At 36.6% G+C, this 18,986-nt stretch overlaps 1 long non-coding RNA gene and 1 pseudogene across 1 annotated transcript; one reads left to right on the top strand and one right to left on the bottom strand.

Annotated features, from left to right (window-relative positions):
• The window catches only part of LOC130708903 (centrosomal protein of 78 kDa-like), a 32,497-nt pseudogene extending 31,611 nt beyond the window's left edge, over positions 1-886 (top strand).
• A 4,928-nt stretch (positions 887-5,814) lies between these two features.
• On the bottom strand, positions 5,815-17,162 carry LOC130708828 (uncharacterized). Its single transcript, XR_009009232.1, has 3 exons — positions 16,098-17,162; positions 14,863-14,908; positions 5,815-8,386 (listed from the first exon to the last, which is right to left on the bottom strand). It is a non-coding gene; the product is annotated as an uncharacterized LOC130708828 (long non-coding RNA).
• Positions 17,163-18,986: the final 1,824 nt, after the last annotated feature.

Here is an 18,986-nt window from a genome sequence, read left to right as displayed (position 1 = left end):
GGAAATGGATAATAACTATCCCAATCACCAAAGTCTGAAAAGGTAGCAGACATAGCCTTGGATATAGCTAGGTTAAGCTGAGAATCACTTGGCAAGATATAATTAGAAAAAAACTGGCTCTGAAATCTTCTGAATAATCAATTGACTGTGTTAATAATAAGATTACAGAGTAACATTGAAGTTTTGAACTCTACTTTTTAATGGTTGGCTTTGTTCATCACTGAATTTTTGTCTTGTCTTTTGTTTTTCCCTCCAGTTTCAGAAAATTACAGGTGATGCTGGGATTCCTTTGCCTCTCGACTCCTTCCATGTCCCAGTCTCTACTCAGGAGGCCTTAGAAACTTCCAGAGACAACCTGGGGGTCCCAGTCACAGAGCAGTGGCAGGAGTCTTTTGAAGATTTCATTGCTAGAACATGTTCTCCCTTCAGCAGATGTCATTTCTGGAACTGGAAGTCAAAAGAAGAGGAATTATCTAGAAATAGCAGGTCTTCTTCAGAGAAAATGAGCAAAGCAGGTGAATATACCAAAAAATACTCTGCTAAGAAACCACCTGGGGAGGACATGCATTCCTGCTCTGACTCACCTGTAAAGCAGAAAAGCAAAGGAATTGGGCAAAATAATTCTTTGGTTAATAAATCAATTAAAAGTGAGCCTTCAAAATAACACATTTCTGTTAAGAAAGAGAGTAGAATAGTGACTGTTTCATCAAAGACAACTAAAAGTAAACTCAGTCTACTAGAACATTCTGAAAGTGATACTCTTGGATCTGATTGTGAATTTTAAGAAAGCATCCATACTGTATCACACCTAACATAGGTCTAAATCTTTTAAAATTATGTTTTTGCCTTCAAATTTTAATAAATTACTTATGTTTTTATTATAGCATATGGTGTTTTCAATTACTTGACTGGAAGCCATTAGAGAAAGATTTATCTATACTTTTTTATTATAATGAAAGCTTTGGTGTATTTTTCCTTGTGACACTTTGCACCATTCATTCAGCTGGTGTTTACTGAGGTCTTCATATGTACAGTACTTTTCTGGGTGCTATTGCTTTCAGCAGTGAACAAAATAAAGCCTTTACTCTCCTGGAACTAGCACTCTGTGGTGGGAGAAAACATAAACAACAAAGCAGGGTAAGGGGTAAAAAGAGATAGGAATAATAAATGGAATAGTTTTACCATTTGGTTAAATGTCAAACTATTATAAATCACATGGCCAGAAGCCATTGACGTATTTTAATTCACAATAACCAGAGAGCCTTAAACATTTACCAAGGCACTTAACCGTGTTTATGGACTACAGCAACGCTATGAGGTTGGGAACTATTACCATCCCCATTTTATAGATGAGGAGTCTGAGGAGACATTATGTGAGTTGCCAAGAATTTCACAGCTATAAGTAAGTGGTAAGCTGCGATTTGACCTGAACACATGCTCTTTTTTTTTTTTAATGTATGGACTTTATTATGTTTCATTTGTTTCTGATTTATGTGATTTTTTTCTTTAAAGATTTTTTTTGATGTCAACCATTTTTAAAGTGTTTATTGCATTTGTTACAGTATTGCTTCTGTTTTATATTTTGGTTTTTTGGCCGCAAGGCATGTAGGATCTTAGCTCCTCAACCAGGGATCGAACCCTCACCCCCTCCACTGGAAGGCGAAGTCTTAACCACTGGACCACCAGGGAAGTCCCCCTTATGTGATGATTTTTATGGCAATTTTTTAAAATTTTATTTTTTATTGACGTATAGTTGAATTACAGTGTTGTGTTAATTACTGCTGTACAGGAAAGTGACTCAGTTATACATTTATATACATTCTTTTTCATATTCTTTTCCATTACGGTTTATCACAGGATATAGAATATAGTTCCCTGTGCTCTACAGTAGGACCTTTCTGGGTTTTTTAAAATACATCCACTTTTTTTTAAATGTATTTATTTATTTTTTTATTTTTGGCTGCATTGGGCCTTCATTGCTGCACGTGGGCTTTCTCTAGTTGCGGTGTGCAGGCTTCTCATTGTGGTGGCTTCTCGTGTTGCAGAGCACGGGCTCTAGGTGCATGGACTTCAGTAGTTGTGGCATCAGGCTTAGTTGCTCTCTGGCATGTGGGATCTTCCCGGACCAGGGCTCGAACCCATGTCCCCTGCATTGGCAGGCGTATTCTTAACCACTGCGTCACCAGGGAAGTCCCATGTAGGACCTTTTTGTTTATCCATCCTGTATATACACCAGTTTGCATCTGTTAATCCCAAACTCCCAGTCCAACCCTCTCCCACACCCTCCCCCTTGGCAACCACCAGTCTATTCTCTATGTCCTTGGTTATGTTTCTGTTTCACAGATAGGCAGAACCCAGGCTCTTAATTACTTTGTTATCCTGTTTCCTTGTTAAGAGAGGAAGGGTTTAAGGAAGGCACCGAGAGAGAAGCCAGTGAGCACTAGAGGTGCAAAAGAGTGGGGCTATCAGAAAGCACACCTGTCTCCTTCCCCCATTGTGAGACGAATTGTTAAATGGCAGAGTATGTAAGAGTATGTGATGACACATCTCTGGATTAAATTATGTCTCCCTGGTAAAACATGTACAGATAAGTCTTTAGTTCATTCAGACTGAAAGGTGAGATCAGAGAACAGTTGTAGTGTCAGATTTCTTCTAGAAGTTCCTGCCTGATTGTTACTAAGAGGGCTACTACAGTACTAGTTAGTTCGTTAGTCATGGATTGGGTGTTAGAGGAGAGAAACAATGAGCAAGATGTAGCGTTGGCCCTTTAGCAGTGGAGTGAGAGGGGAAGACACACAGCAGATGTCTCATCCTGCACGTGACATGCTGTGACGGGCATGTTCAGGGCGTTTAGTCAGTATTTGTGGAAGAAGAGGGGGAGCTGTGAGACAAAGAAAAATCATCGAAAGTGGCAGTCCCTAAGCTAAGTCTTAAAGGACTCGTGAGAAACTGGTGAGGCAGCCGGTGAAGGGCAAGGACACTCGAGGCAGAGAGGACAGCGGAAGTCCAGAGCCGTGAGTGTGCGAGGCGTGTGTCACGGAGCCACAGGCACAGGCTCTGGCGCGTCGGTGCAGTGTCACCAGGCAGTGGCAAGTGCCCCTAAAGGAGGCAGCGAGGAGGAGGAGAGCGGGTCCTAGCCATCCATGTGCGTGGAGCTGGTTTCCTCAGAAAATAGCTAAGAATGGAAAGGACAAGCTCAGGTGGCATTTTAGACCACTGACGTCAGTATGGATGAGGAATTTGAAGAAGCCTCGAGACAATTATGCCCCACTCTTCTGAGGAGCAGTGTTTTTTATTTTCGAGTGGGACTTTCACGCTGCCACCTCCTCTCCTGTCCCTACTGAAAGGTTTATAGGCCGGCAGAAGGCAGAACCTGGCTTAAGTAAAGTTAATCAGGTTTCTTTACTGTACAGCTTCTCCGGGCTGCTGTCGGCTAATGTTCATTCTGGATCGTCACAGCAGGCGTATGGTACACAGCCATCCTCAAAGCTATTTGACTCTAGAGTCCTTTTTTAATAGAAGTGTCTAACAACTGGTTCCAGCAAACAGCAATTTGGTAACTTCTAGACCAGGTAATAGCAAGAAGAAAGGGGTCTGAAATAAGGTATAGGTGAAGGGAGGAAATAAGTTCTAATTTTATTTAGGAAATTACAAGCAAGACTTGATCTTGGGAAGTAAGGAAGAAGTAGGAGGTGGAGGCTGAACCCCCATCTGTGTGACTAAGGTTGGGTGGTGGTATCATTGAGTTTGGAAATAGGGGATAAAGAACTGAATTGGGTTAAAGACTTTAGTTCTGGACATGTTGAATTTTAAAGCACAATTCAGGAGACAAACTGGTAGATAACTGGACATGCATGTGAAGACATGGAAAGATAAAAATTTGAATGTCATCAGCACATATCAGCAGTCATTCAAATCATGAAAATGGATGAGATTTCAGAGAATTATGAGTACTGACAACGTTTAAGTAATAAGCAGAGAAAGAATTCTGGGAAGGAGAAAGGTGATAGAGTTTCAAGAAGGAGGAAGTAGATGACAGCGTCATCCTTCAGAGAATGTAAGTGTCCATTGGATTTGGGCAGTTAGGTCCCCAGTGACCTTAGAGCAGTTCAGTGAAGTGGTGGACAAGAAAGCCAGATTGCAATAAATTGAGAGTGTAGGGCTGCCTGTGGGGGTCAGGCGGGGCTAGTGAAGACAGTGGGAATAGGCTACTCTGAAGGAGTTTGGATGAAAAGAGAAAATAATTAGCAAAAAAGAATTTTTTAGAATGAAAAGGACTTATAGTTTATATGCTGAAATGAAGGAACCAATTAAGGAGATCCTGAAGATGTAGATAATAATTTAGAGAATTGGGGAAACATGGACATATGAATAAGAAAAAAACCTTGCCAAGTATATAAAGATCACTTGTATCCTTCGAGTTGGATGGATACTGGTAAGTTTGGGAGGAAATAAAGGTAAAAAGAGATAGAAGTTAAATGAGTTTATACTGATAGCCTCAGTTTTCTTTGACACAGATTTTTCAGAGACACATATATACACATACATAATTACAGTTTTAAAATTCTTTCGTAGTTACATGTTTTATTAATCATGCCTGAGAAAACTCATTGTTTTTCATTTTGTACAGCATTATCTTGTAAGGACTAGATACAGTGACAACTTCCAAGCTTTTTGCATATCAGAGCTGAAACTGAAAGTATCTACATAATTGAATTTTCACTTCTTATTTGTAATAAGTTTATCCTTAGGAGGATACTTTCATAGTGTTTGATCACAGATGAGTTTGGGCATTGCTATCACTCAATAATGTTAAGCATCTGTCAGGTTCTCTCCTATACTATATATTAATTTTTTCTCCATTAAGCAAATATTTATTGGTGGCCTGTGGGAATAAGATACACCTAGGTCCTCTTTCCTTGGTATATTCACAAAAGCCTCTGAAACTAAATTTCCAAGTTAGGCCATACTAAGGCCTGGCATAATAAGTTTTCATCGTTAACAGTTTTTTTGTGTTTGTGGGGTTTTTTTGTTTTTATTTTTTTGAAGCAAGGATAAGACACTGTCTTAACTCAGTAGTTGTCCATTGATGAATAAGTCAAAGAAGACACTGATGAAGCATGGTATTTTGAATATCCTTTCCACAGAATAGGTAATGGGCCGTCCTGAAACTCTGGTGAGATGCTTATCATTTTCAGATTTTGGAGTGGCAGAGAAAACCCTATTACACCTTGAATTATCACTAGAAACATGAATTCAGCCAAATAAAAACAGTGCCTCTGCCTACTGAGGTTGTCAATTTCCATCTTAACAAAAGTGAACATTTCTCCTTTAGATTAAAATCAAGAAAATCCCTTCTGTCCAGGATGCAATAATGGGGTACAAGAAAGAGGAAAACTGAAGGTATTCCCTCTTTACACCTGAACAGTGAATTCATTCTGATATCAAATATTTGTTATGATTCTGCTATGACCAGGTGCTTTTTTGTGTTTAGAGGTCAAGTTACTGTGCATTCTTGGTAAGAAAAATCCATGTTTTAGGACTCTGAATAGTAACTTTATATATTTTATATATATATTATATATAATATATATTCCACCTATTCAACAAAATTGTAATTTTCATCATCTCTTACGAATGATCAACTGTATTTACTCTTTGGAAAGGGCTTATAGGGAATTAAAGTCTCCATATACTTTTTATATAAGACCATGGAAACCAAATTCTCAACTGGGAGCAAACTTAGGTTTTGCTATGAAGGTTTATGCCTGCCTGGCCTTAGAGTGGTAGGCCAGGAACTCAAGGTCTAGTTTCTTTCATTGATGCCACCCTGAAAAAATTTGGAGGGAGTATTTTTTGAAATAGCTTTATCTCAGGAACCCTTTAAAAATGCTTCAGGGTATGGGGAACATAATTGTCAAAATGTTCAAGCAACTTTTGTTGATTTAAGTGTAATTGATCAGGAGCAATACAGGAAAGAGCTGGGTACAAAAGACAAAAGGCCCAAGGCTATTTCATGTATAGGTTTTGGCTTATCGTACAAAGCAGAGAAAGTCTCATACACTCACACAGCCAAGGTCCCCTACTGTTCTCTCCTTTTAGTAGAAATAAAAGAGAGCTAGTTTCTCAATAGCAGCATTCTATCCTTAAGTGGGTACACAGTGATACTCTAATGGGCTCTGGAGCAGAGAATAATTCTGTGGCAGCTCTGACCTCCAGTCACTGGGTTCTCTGTAACTTAGTCTTTCATGGCCAAGGACTATAATCATTATTTCGATTTATATTTAGCATCTCAAAATTGAAAGGATTCCATGGACAACAAAACAGTAAGTGATTTCGTTTAGTGTTTTAGTATGGATAAAATAATAAACTATAAAAATACAAATCATCAGTAAAGTTTTTTCTTTCCGGAGAACTATATTCAGAAATTAATGTAAGCATCTAAGGTACGCATGTGTGTTTTTTCACCCATGATCATGTTTGTGTGTGTGTGTGTGTGTGTGTGCATTCCACTGCTACAGGAGACATGCAAAATAATATCAGATTTGCTACTATATGAAGTACTGGTTTCTCCCAAGAACTGTGTGCTCGCAGGGTTCGTTCAGGAAGGTGAGTGCCCTACCACCACATCGCAGTCATATCTCATCACCTTCGGCAGGAATAATTTACACTTTAACCTTACATGCAGGCGTATTAAATTAGTATTACTCATCAGAACTTGCTTATTAATAAAACAAGCTGAATTAGCCACTGGAGAATCATATTTGGAAATTCAATGACAATTTTACATTTTTAATAAAGGCTCAGAAATATTATTGCAGAGCAGGTGGTACAGAAAACTGTGGTCAAATTCGACATTCATTAATAATTGAAGTGTGGAACGTGACAGGTGAAAATTGATATTGATTTCTTTCCTCTAATATTTGGAAGAGTTCTAAAAGGTAAATAAAATGAGATAACAAGACATTCTCACTGATTTCTTTGATCACCTCCTCCCCACATATCACTCCTTTGCCTACCATGTTTTGAATATTTCAATGCCCATAGTCTTTCCAGTTCAGTGCATTATAAAACATACTCAAGCTGGGTTTCAATCATATTAGACTGAAAGCTGAACTTTTTATGAAGGATTATTTAAAACAAAATGCATCTTGAGCCCAAGCGCCTTTGAAACCAAACAATCCTGGGAGTTCAGTAAGGAAATGTCAACACTGTGGAGAACTTTTGGATTCAGAAAATTCAGTAATCCTATTTGATGTATGTTAACCGTATCAATATTAACAACCTTCTGCTTGATTTCAGCACTGATTTGAGAGCTGAGTTACTACTGGTCTTGTATTTTAACTAGTTGTGAAAGCACTGAGAGAGTTGTTCTTGGGTTGAACTTGACCTGCCTCTGGGAATGCTCTCTGTTCTATCCATCTTGAAAAGCTTTATTCAAGTGCATTTCTCTGCCTTCCTTCTTCTCATCTGCACCCCTTGGGAAAACGAAAGATGCTCAAATATAGATGTTAACACTGCAGATGCTCTGTTTGGCAATGGTGTCTTTCAGCTTCCCAATAAAAAATTATATTGCTGACCACCCATTTGACTGAAAAGTGACTCATTTTACTGACAGATATCTGGATTGAGATGCCAAAAGAAATAGGTCATTTCAAATGTCCTTTTTAATTTGAGTCATAGCTTTGTGTTGCAACACTACTTGTTCAAAAGTTAGATCATGAAGGTTCCTTCCTATGACCTCCAAATAATTAATCAAAATGTTCTTCAATAGGCTATATAAAAAGCAAGCAGAATATTCCTAATTATTAATCTTTCTCTTGAGTCATATAGTTCTTGTAATTTCAAGGAAGAGAAACTCTAATGTAAAGTGTTACAATAGCCAAGCATACCAGCACTGTTATCTAACCATTCAGCAATTTTCTCTGCCAAGTCACTCTGAACCTTAGACTACATTCTACTACTTAGAATGTCTTTTTAATTAATTTTTAAGGTTCTCCTCTTTTGAGTTAAAAAATGGTCACAATTTTATAAGTAAAATTAAAGAAAAAAACACAAAATAGACCATCTGAGATATTTCCATTAGGCATTATATATATATAAATATATATATATATATATATATATATACATAAATTTTATATATATACATATATAAATGCACTGGGATAAATCTCCATCTTCTGTGTCAGTCAGACATAGGTCCATTTTCTTAGGAATAGGGAACTCCTTTCACAAGGGAAGTGAGGAAATTGGCTGGACCATCCTTCTTGAATAATAATTCCATGAAGCCGCCATTTAAGGTTGTCTGGATCTTGGTTCCTTCTAGCAATCTACTACTCCAACAGTGTGTAGTTCATCAAATTCAGGTCTTTCTGCAGCCAGGCTAGAAATACAAAGTGAGGTGGACGACTGAGGTAACTGACCAAAAAGGAGGAGGAAGAGAGCAAAACAATTTCCCAATTTCATTTTTTCTCATATTCTCTGTGCTTTACAAGGGAAAAAAATATTTGGGTCTGAGTTCCTTTCATTCTTAGCCATTATTGGTTCAAAGTCTGAGGAAAAAAAAAAAGTAAAAACGAAAATATGGAGTCCAGAATTCCGTTAGCTCTCTTGCATGCAATAACACAACTTAAAAGGCCTTCCAAAATGAAGGGATAAACTTTTAAAAATGTAGCCCAATCTTTTCAATCTAAACAAGTAAACACTAAAAATATATTTTAGAAATCCAGCAAACACACTAACCACAGTCAAAGCAAAGGAAGGCTTTTGGCTTACTAAACGACAGTGGCTGTCTACAAGACAGAGAAAGAGACTACTTCAAAATTCTATCTGACCTGGCAGAGCTCAGCACAGCTACTACTCTTCTTTCCTAAAATCAAGGCATAAAGAAATTGAATAAAACTTGCCAAAATGTCACCCGCTGCCTCCAAAAGCAGATTAAAGAAGGGCGTGTCCAGAAATCAGGATGAAGAAAACTACTTAGAGAAGCCCCTTCTCCTATCAGTGGACCACCAGGGTAATAAAATGATAAGCCTTTTTGTCATCTTCTTTTTATAATTTATACATTTAAATTTCAGTTAACATTTTAAAAATATCCAATCAGAATGACAGGCATTTCCAGAAGTATCAGTTTTTTTAATCCTCACCCTATTACAAATGTGAAAACTGAGGCTCAGTATAGCTGTCAAGGAATTTTCCTAAATCATTGAAGCTGTAAATTTGGGACCTAAGTCTAAATCAGTTTCTCATTTTATCTTGGCTAACTTCTTAAAATTCTTTTTAGGGACATGGGGAAGGGGAAGGGTAAGCTGGGACGAAGTGAGAGAGTGGCATGGACATATATACACTACCAAATGTAAAATAGCTAGCTAGTGGGAAGCAGCCAAATAGCACAGGGAGATCAGCTGGGCCTTTGTGACCACCTAGAGGGGTGGGATAGGGAGGGTGGGAGGCAGACGCAAAAAGGAGGGGATATGGGAATATATATATATGTATAGCTGAGGCACTGTTATACAGCAGAGACTAACACAGCATTGTAAAGCAATTATACTCCAATAAAGATGTTAAATATATATATAAGAAAGCTATACTATAAAATAGATACAGTGATAATATATCTGAGAGGTGGAATTATGGCTGCTTTTTAATCTATTTTTGGATTATTTGATTACTTGATTTCTCTATAAAGAATATGAATCCCTTGTGTAATAAAAGTTACTCAAAACCAAAAAACAAACAAACAAAAAAACAATTCTGTTTAGGAAGAGAGGATAGAATGAAGGTTTGAGCATAGAAATCATCTAGAAATCACTGAAGATACTGGGCCTGTAGTACAGTTTCATTTGTAGTGGGTTTGGCTTACATTCTTATATTTAGTTTTATTTCTATACAACTATCAAAGAAGGAGAAAGAAGTTGAGTAATATTTGCATTTGCAACTAATCAAAGCAGAATTGCTTTTAGCTTTAACAAAAAGATCGTTTTGTGATCTCAGATTAACATCTTTATTCTTAAATGGAGCATAAATAACATTTATTGGCTAAGATTATTTGTAATAAACAAGACTGTTTACTGTTTACCACCTAGCAGATGACTATTTTTAATTCTCACTGAGTATGCTAAAAGCTTATACTGAGCTCTCATTTTACCAGAGTGAATTTAAATTAACTTCAGCAGCCAGAATTAATGTAACCAGGTAAGTGATGCAAAGATATTCCACAGGGTATTCTGTTTTAATTAGAGATAGAAAATGTGAGTCATTAGAGGTTTTTAAAAATGTTGCATTCTATTACTTTCTCATATTTTAAATTAAGGAATATAGATGAAAACTAAAACATGTTAGCCACCTTAGTTCAGTTTTTAATGTATATCAGCTCTGAATTTATATTGAGTGAATAGTAAAGAGTCTGAATGAAGAACATAATCTGGAGGCATTCAGGTACAAGTCATAAATTTTATTAGAAGTTGAGTATCTGTTAATTAGCAGACAGCCATATAACTTAACTATAAAGCCACTACAATTCAAACATTGTAGCATTACTACATGAATGAACACATATACAAATTAAACAGAAAAGAATATCCACAAATAGTTCTAAGTATGTCTGGGAAGTTTGATTGTGATAAAGTCAAGTTATAATCTTTAAAATTGATGCCTAGACAACTACACACCCATTGAAAACTAAAGTCTGTACCTCACACTACATACCAAAATAAATTACACCAGTTGCACATGTAAGAAGCTTGCAAGTTGCCACTTTACCCTAACAAGATGCGTCTTTTACAAATGTTTTCTCCCACTCTGTGGCTTTTCTTTTCATTATCTTGATAGTGATTTTCACAGAGCAGAAATTTTCTATTTTAATGAAGTCTAGCTTATCAATTCTTTCTTTCATGGATTGTTCCTTTGGTGTTACATTTTAAAAGTCATTGCCATACCCAAGGTCATCTAGGTTTTCTCCTATGTTATCTTCTGGGAGTTTTACAGTTTTGTGTTTTACATTTAGATCTGTGATTCATTTTGAGTTAGTTTTTATGAAGGATATAAAGTCTGTGTCTAGATTTTTTTTTTTTCTTACTATGGACATCCAGTTGTTTCAGCACTATTTGATGAAAAGACTATCTTTGCTCCATTGTATTGCCTTTGTTCTTTTGCCAAAGATCAGTTGACTGTATTTATGTGGGTCTATTTTGGGGCTCTTTATTCTGTTCCATTGATCTATTTGTTCTTTCACCAATACCACCCTGTCTTGATTACTGCACCTTCATAATAAGTCTGCAAGCTGGGTAGTGTCATTCCTTCAACTCTGTCCTTCTTCAATGAGGTGACAGCTATTCTGGGTCTCTTGCCTCTTCATATGGACTTTAGAATCAGTTTGCCAATATCCATAAAATAACTTGCTGGGATTTTGATTGGGATAGCACTGAATTTCTGTAGATTAAGTCGGAAAGAACTGACATTTTGATAATACCGAGTTTTCCTATTCATGAACATGCAATATCTCTCCACTTATTTAGTTATTCTTTGACTTCATTCATCATGGTTTTGTAGTTTGCCTCCTATAGAGGTTGTACTTATTTTATTAGATTTATACTGAAGTATTACATTTTTGGCAATGCTCATGTAAATAGTGTGGGGTTTTTCTTAACCTATTCCACCTGTTCATTATTGGTATATAGGAAAGCAATTGCCTTTTGTATATTAACCTTGGATCCTGCAACCTTGCTATAATCACTTATTAGTTACAGGAGTTTTGGGTCAACTCTTTAAGACTTTCTACATAAATGATCATGTCATCTGTGAACAAAGACAGCTTTATGTCTTCCTTCTCAATCTGTACACCTTTTATTTCCTTTTCTTGCCTTATTGCATTAGCAAGGACTTGCAGCACAATACTGAAAAGTTATAATAAAGGAGGACGTCCTTGCCTTGTGCTTAATCTTAGTGGGAAAGCATTGAGTTTCTCTCCAGTAAGTATGATGTTAGCTATTGGTTTTTTTGTAGATCGTATTTATCAAGTCAAGAAAGTCCCTCTCTATTCCTAGTTTACTGAGAGTTTTTCTCATGAGTGCACGCTGGATTTTGTCAAATGCTTCTTCTGCATGTATTTATGTTTTTTTTTCCTTTTTTTGTCTTGGATGGATTATATTAATTAATTTTCAAATGTTGAACCAGCCTTACATACCTGACACAAATCCCGTTTGGTCATGGTATATAATTGTTTTTATACTTTTTGGCTTCAACTTGCTAACATTTTGTTGAGAATCTCTGACACAATTTTTATCACATTTCTACTATAAAAGGTTTGGGATTCTAACGAATTTAAGCTATTAATTAGTCTTATCAAATTGTGCTCTTTATTCAAAGATACACCATAGCAGAACCCTGAGGGAATGGATGGTGAATGGTAAGGCCTGAATTTACAATTCTTTTATTCTTTATACCCTGAACCCGTCTCTCAACAAGTGTTTACGGTTGATTTTTTTGGAAATTAGACATAGCTCACTCCATTCATTCATTCAACAGATTCTACAGCAGAAGGGAGGCTTCTAAGGAGGTAGGGTGCATTAGTGGGGCTGCAGGTTATTACAGGGAATCCAAGCAAGGCCTCATAATGGAGACGGTGATATTTGAGAAAAGACTTAAAAAAGTGAGTGGATGAGTACTGTAGATAGTAAAGAGAACAGCAATTCAGGTTAAAGCGAACAGCAAGTGAAAATGTCTGCCTACTATACTTGTTGAACATCAAGGACTAAAGAGTATAAGGTGTTTGGAAAAGAGTGAGCAAGGAGTAGAGGTGGAGATGAGATCAAATATATAATGTGGAGGGTAATCATGTAGCAACTTTCCAGCATTTTAAGAAGTTCAGCTTCAACTATGATGAAGGGGAAGACACTGAAGTCACATAATTCTTCTGACTTAGATTCTCAAAGGGTTCTCCAGCCACTGTGTTAAGGACACATTTCAGAGGGATAATAATTAAGATGACAGACAACGAAATCTTAATCCTGAGTGGCAATAGTGGAAAAATCGAGAAACTGTCAAATTCTGGTTCTATCTCAAAGATAGAGCTGACACATTTTGCTTCTGTATTGGATGTGAAAGGAGAGAGAAAGAAAAAAAGTCAAAGATGAATCACATTTTGTAACTGAGCACCAGGAAGAATGGAGCTGCCCTTTTCTGTTTTGGAAAGTCTACAGGAAAAGCATGAGTGACTATGTGTGTATTTGATTGCAAGGTATATTAAGTTTGGGATGTCTATTAAATGACAAAACAGAGATATTCTGTTAGTAAGCAGTCTTGTTAGGTGGACCCAGTCTGTAAAGGACAACCATCAACCTACCTAATCTGCTCAATTTGAAGACCCATAAAGGACTTTGGGGCATTAGTGTGAAGAGGGCTTCCTTTTGCGTTTGTGTGTATGTGTGTTATTTGCTTTGACACTGTGGTTAGGCTAAAGTAGCACTATTCTGGGCTTTCATCTTTGGCAACTTTTTTCTCACCAAGAAGCTTTTTTATTGGGTTGACGCCAAATGAGTATTTGCCTGATTCTTCATGTCCTGATTCTTTAACTATTTTCCTAGTTTGGACAGCCACAAATTTGGTTAGTATTTGTTCATTTCACCCTTCAACGTGGACACACTTGAAGCCAAGTGAACTCCCACCACACTGATGGTAGACTCCATCTGAGCATGCTCAAAAGACCACAGAAGGTTGTCCACGGGGAGGGTACTATCAGAGGCTGATTGACAGTATCTGTGTTGTAGACCAACTTAAGGGCAAACACATACGGTTCTTACGCTTTCCTTCTCCTGATAAGAGGCAATGGCAGGCTCTGGATCACAATGTTTGAGCCCAGGAGGAATAGTTTTGCACTATATGTGGCATGACTATGATAAGGGGTATATATCTTATCTAGAATGTATCTTCTTTTTTATGCTACACAAATACAAAACTAAACTAAAACTGAACAACTAAAACTGACACATCAAAAATTTCAACTTCTCATCAGCCTTAAGCCAAAACTAGGGTAACAGTAATACAATTCTCCTGTCAAGCTTCACTGCCACTGCAAAGTTCTTCAACAGGACATTTCTAAACATTTAAAAACTGACCTGGTCACAACCCCATAAAAGTCTACAGATCATAAAGAAGTGTGCTGGGATTATATAACTACGTAGAAGACAAGTCACTAGGACATCATTTTGACAACAAGCAGCAAACCTGCAGCATAGGAAAATCCCAACAGGAGAACGAGGCGCACACCCCTCCCTCTGGGCATTCAAGGGCAGGACTGACACCCAAGATGCTCTTCTCTCCACCTCAGCAATGGTGCCTTTCACAGAGCAACTATGCAGTCTCCCAAGACAACTGGGAAGGAGAATCTGGTACTGAGAGTATTAACTTGCCATGAGGCCATAAGCAAGGGAATGTGTGTGGCCTTAGTGAGAGAGCAGAGGTTTGGGAGATGTTGCTTTATGTTGGCTTTCAGATCAGGAATTTGTACATATAGCCCGCAAACAACATTTTTTGAAAGCATATGAACATTCTTGAGTATGACAGCTCCATGTGAGGGGTCAGAAATGGCAGTCAAGTTCATTTCACTGGGTAACAGCTGATTTGCAGACTGGAGAACAGGCTTCCTTGTTTACAGACATAACCACAAGGCTGCCAGTTGTGTGCCAAATCCACCCAACTACACATTTGCATTGGGAGAGCGACCAGACAAGTTTCACATGGATTTATATCAGAGAGGGAAATCCTTCTTGTAAGGCTCTGTCAGTTTAAAAACCAAAAAGAATGACCATCCACCTTTCCCAATTCAATCCCCTATGTATCATAAATATGATAGCTACATACCTGCAACTTATTATATACATCACGAGCTTTGATGAATGGAAAGCCCCTAAAAAGATATCAACAAAACGAAGTTAGATCTTGATGTGAATACATCACCCGTTAAACCCAGTTCATACAACTATTTAGTATTATGTACAGTATCCATACAGAACTGTGTATAAAAATAAATAAGCTCAAAAGAAGGACCTGGAGGGCTCTGCTACGGAGAAAACTGAACAGAATTCAGCCGACTGGCTTGGTGATAACTCTCTGAACTGCTGAGAGGGCCCTTCATTTCCTACGTTCAGGATGGTTGAGATTTCAGTCTCACTTCTTTAAATGGTGATATTAATCGTTCTCTAATTTACCACTCTGTGTGACGAGGATGGACCTGAGATTAAGTGTCTCAAGAAGAAGATAGGAAACCACAGAGTTGTTAAACTCAAGTGCAAAGACTGGGGATTCAACACTATAGTTTATGCAACAGCAATTCACATTACCATTTGCAAAACAGTAGTTGGTTGTCCAATGGGGATTATAAACATCCATTTAACATGAGCTACTGAACAGATACTTTACACAGTAACTACTTCAAGTACTATTTAAAATCAATTCTCTATGTTTTCTTAAGCAATTGTTTACCCCCAATTTCGTGAATACTACCAAGTAAGTCACTTGAAAATCATCTAGAGCAATCTATTTCACTTAGCAAGCCTAAAGCTATAGTTCAACAATTTCATTTACTGTTCTATGACAAAAATTACTATGAACAGCTATCCCCTGGATAAGCAATCAGCTAAAGCTAGTTTGACTCACTAAATCTGATTTACTGAGTTAATAAGCCAGTTGATTTAGAATAGGTCTAATGCATATTTCTCATCCATTCTGTATTAAACTATTCTCCATGCCTAAAATGTCTTTTTTCCCATCCGTACATATCCAAGTTCCTACTTCTGTGCTGTAGGGCTTGGCTCAACTACACCTGCCTTTAGTGAAACTTTTCTCACCTGCACAATTGGTGATAATTTTAGTCTCCTCAAGACTCCCACGGGGTTACCTCTGTTGTGACACTTGAGAAACAACTTGAAACTCCCAATTACTTTTTGTTTCTCTTCCTTAGATGGCTCATTAGGCAGATGCCATGTGTAGTTATCTTCTTTCCTCTATAGAAAGCACCAGAGACCACCCACATAATAGAAGTTCCAAAATAAAGAATTCTGAACGACTGAAAAAGACAGGGAATGCGAGCACGTTACCTGTTCCTTTTTGCACGTCTGCAGTACGCCACGGCAGGAAACCAGACACACCAGGTGGTAGAGGTTCAGGAGCATAACATTCTTTACCAGCAGAGTGTTTCCTTCCATTACTTACAGGTTTCTTTGCGGCCAAGCCTATGTTTGACAAAGCATGAAAAGAAGGAATCAAGATGTACCAATAGTCTACAGAGCAACTGTCACATGGTTACACTTTGAAAGGAATAAAACAGGCACTTGACAATGATGCCAAGCCCATTAAAAAGAGGATCGTTTTTTACAAAGGTTTTACGTAAGCCGGCATTTTTAAAAAATATAAGTTCTCTACAGTAACAAGTTATTTTAACTAAAACAGAAGTATTGAGATGTGCAGAAATGCAAAAATAAATTTTTAAAATAATCCCAAAGTATGATACATTTTATGTATCATGCAGAAACACTCAAGTTTACTGAATCTTAGAACACCTTTGGCATTTCTGAATCTCAAGGACAGAGAAACACAGATACACCCATGACTTCTGCCAAACAGAATCTTCAGAATTAGACCAAAATTTCAATTTAAGATGAATTTTTCTATGTAAAAACAATAAAAGTTATAAGGCTGCAAGTTGCTGGGTGGTAGGTGAATCAATGTTACTCTCCTATAAGCCTGTCAACCGTCACTGCTCCTTTGATTTCATATAGAAAACACACACACAAAAAATGAAACCCACTGGATAAAAGAGTGAAATGTGGAGACTTATCCTATATTTCAGTAGTAAAGAGGCAAGTATCTTTATATGAAATATTTGGTTGCAAAAACTAGACCTACGTGTTAATAGTTTATTTAGAACAAGCCATATATTAAAATTCACATTTAAATATTTAATTTGAATTTACTGAAAACAAACATCATAAGTTAAAATGGTTATATTGATCCTTCAAATCTACTATATTTTATGTTATTTTATTTACTTTAATAGATCTTTATTGGAGTATAATTGCTTCACAATTCTGTTAGTTTCTGTTACACAACAAAGCCAATCAGCCATGTGCATGAACATGTCCCCATAGCCCCTCCCTCTTGAGCCTCCCTCCCACCCTCCCTATCCCACCCCTCTAGGTCATCGCAAAGCACCGAGCTGATCTCCCTGTACTATGCTGTTGCTTTCTACTATATTTTAGCAGCATTAGGATGAGGGTAAAATGGAGTGTATGTGGTAATATAGGACAAATATTTCATAGAGTGTAGGTTATTGATAATCACCACACGATCCTGTGTGATTTACATGTGTCTTAAAAATATATAGGAGCTCAGTTCATTTTGTGCTATTTTATTGTGTTTTTTAACTTAATTACCGTCAAAAAAAATGTTTGCATGCATGTGGTTTGTATGTGTATACCCTTCCTTTACTTTCAGAAACTAATGCAAATACATTTGTATAAAATTTTTTTTTCTCTCCCTCCCCGCCCCCTCCACCCCTGATATCTAATTTGTCACTAGATCTCCCTAAATTTACCTCCCCATCTGTCTCAGCCCTTCTTTTCCATTTCCACAGACTTCATAGAAGGGAAAAGTGAATATCTGAATGTTTGCCACATGGTACACACTATATACTTTTTCTTATTTCATCCTTTTAGCTTCGTGCAGTTATCATCATGAATTGGGCTTCAAGGTTAGGAGACTGAAATTCTCAGAAATTTAAGTCATTGCCTGAAGTCTCACAACCAGTAGTTTTTTTTTTTTTTTCACACACACACACACACTGTGTTTTATTTTTACAAGAGATAAATAGACTGACACCAAGCATTGTACATGGATGACCACGACAAAAGCAACGATTGCAATTACCAAACATGAAACACACTCATACTATGTCATAATATTGACATTCAGTCCAGTAATCCTCCACTGTAACAGCTCCTTTACTTTGCAGTGAAAATTGATTTTATACAAATACATTTGTATAAAAAAATTTTTTAATTACACTTTTTTTGTTATGAGATAAAAAAAATTTCTAATAAAAGTTCCCATCTTTTTTTAGGCATACGTAATTACAATATAAATGTGACACAATTCACACCATTATTTCACCCCTATACTCACCTGGATCTAGGTATGTACCCAGATGCTGATTTGGCTTACCTCTATGTCTCCAAATAACTGAGGCAAATACAAAAAAAAAGCCTAAGAAATAAAATTACTCTTAAAATAGCTCAATGAGCTTGTATACTTCAGTTACATTTCCACTTTGTTTAATCATGCTAAATAAAAAAAAAAAGTTTAATTGTTTTCTTCTCATTCCATGATGCCCTATTATATACCACCAGGTACTAATTTTACAGAATTCCTAATATGTTTTACATATACATGTTTTATTTATATATATTTCCATTTCTAATATCATAACAAAAAAGTCAACTTAGCTATTTTAAGAATGCTTTACATATGATATAAATTTTTAATAATAATATCTAATTAGTGTGATATCACAAATCTTAACTTCTTTGTATGTACTATTTGATTATTAAAATATCATTCTCTTGAAATAACAATTGGCAATCATAAGCTTTTTTTTGACTTCATAAACACTCTTAACAACTTCTATTTAATACACTATTGTCCAAGCAAGTTGATTAATAGAGAATCAAAAACATACATCTTGAAGTTGAAAAAAACAAAAGCTGTATTTACGAAGATGTTTACAATAGTTTATTTTAGGTTATTTCCAATTTTTCACCAATTTAAAAAATTGACCAACTCAATGAAACCTTGTGAATACAATGTTAAAAAGCATAACTATGAATCATAAAATTTAAATTTAGTGTGAAAAATTAAAAATGGCAAATTATATTGAAGCTATGTGGAATTATGTTTATAGACAGCAGGAAGAGAAAATAAAAATGTAAATA

The sequence above is a fragment of the Balaenoptera acutorostrata genome, chromosome 9, assembly GCF_949987535.1.
Source record: "Balaenoptera acutorostrata chromosome 9, mBalAcu1.1, whole genome shotgun sequence".
Classification (NCBI taxonomy): Eukaryota; Metazoa; Chordata; class Mammalia; order Artiodactyla; family Balaenopteridae; genus Balaenoptera; species Balaenoptera acutorostrata.
This window is presented reverse-complemented; position numbering and strand designations above follow the sequence as displayed.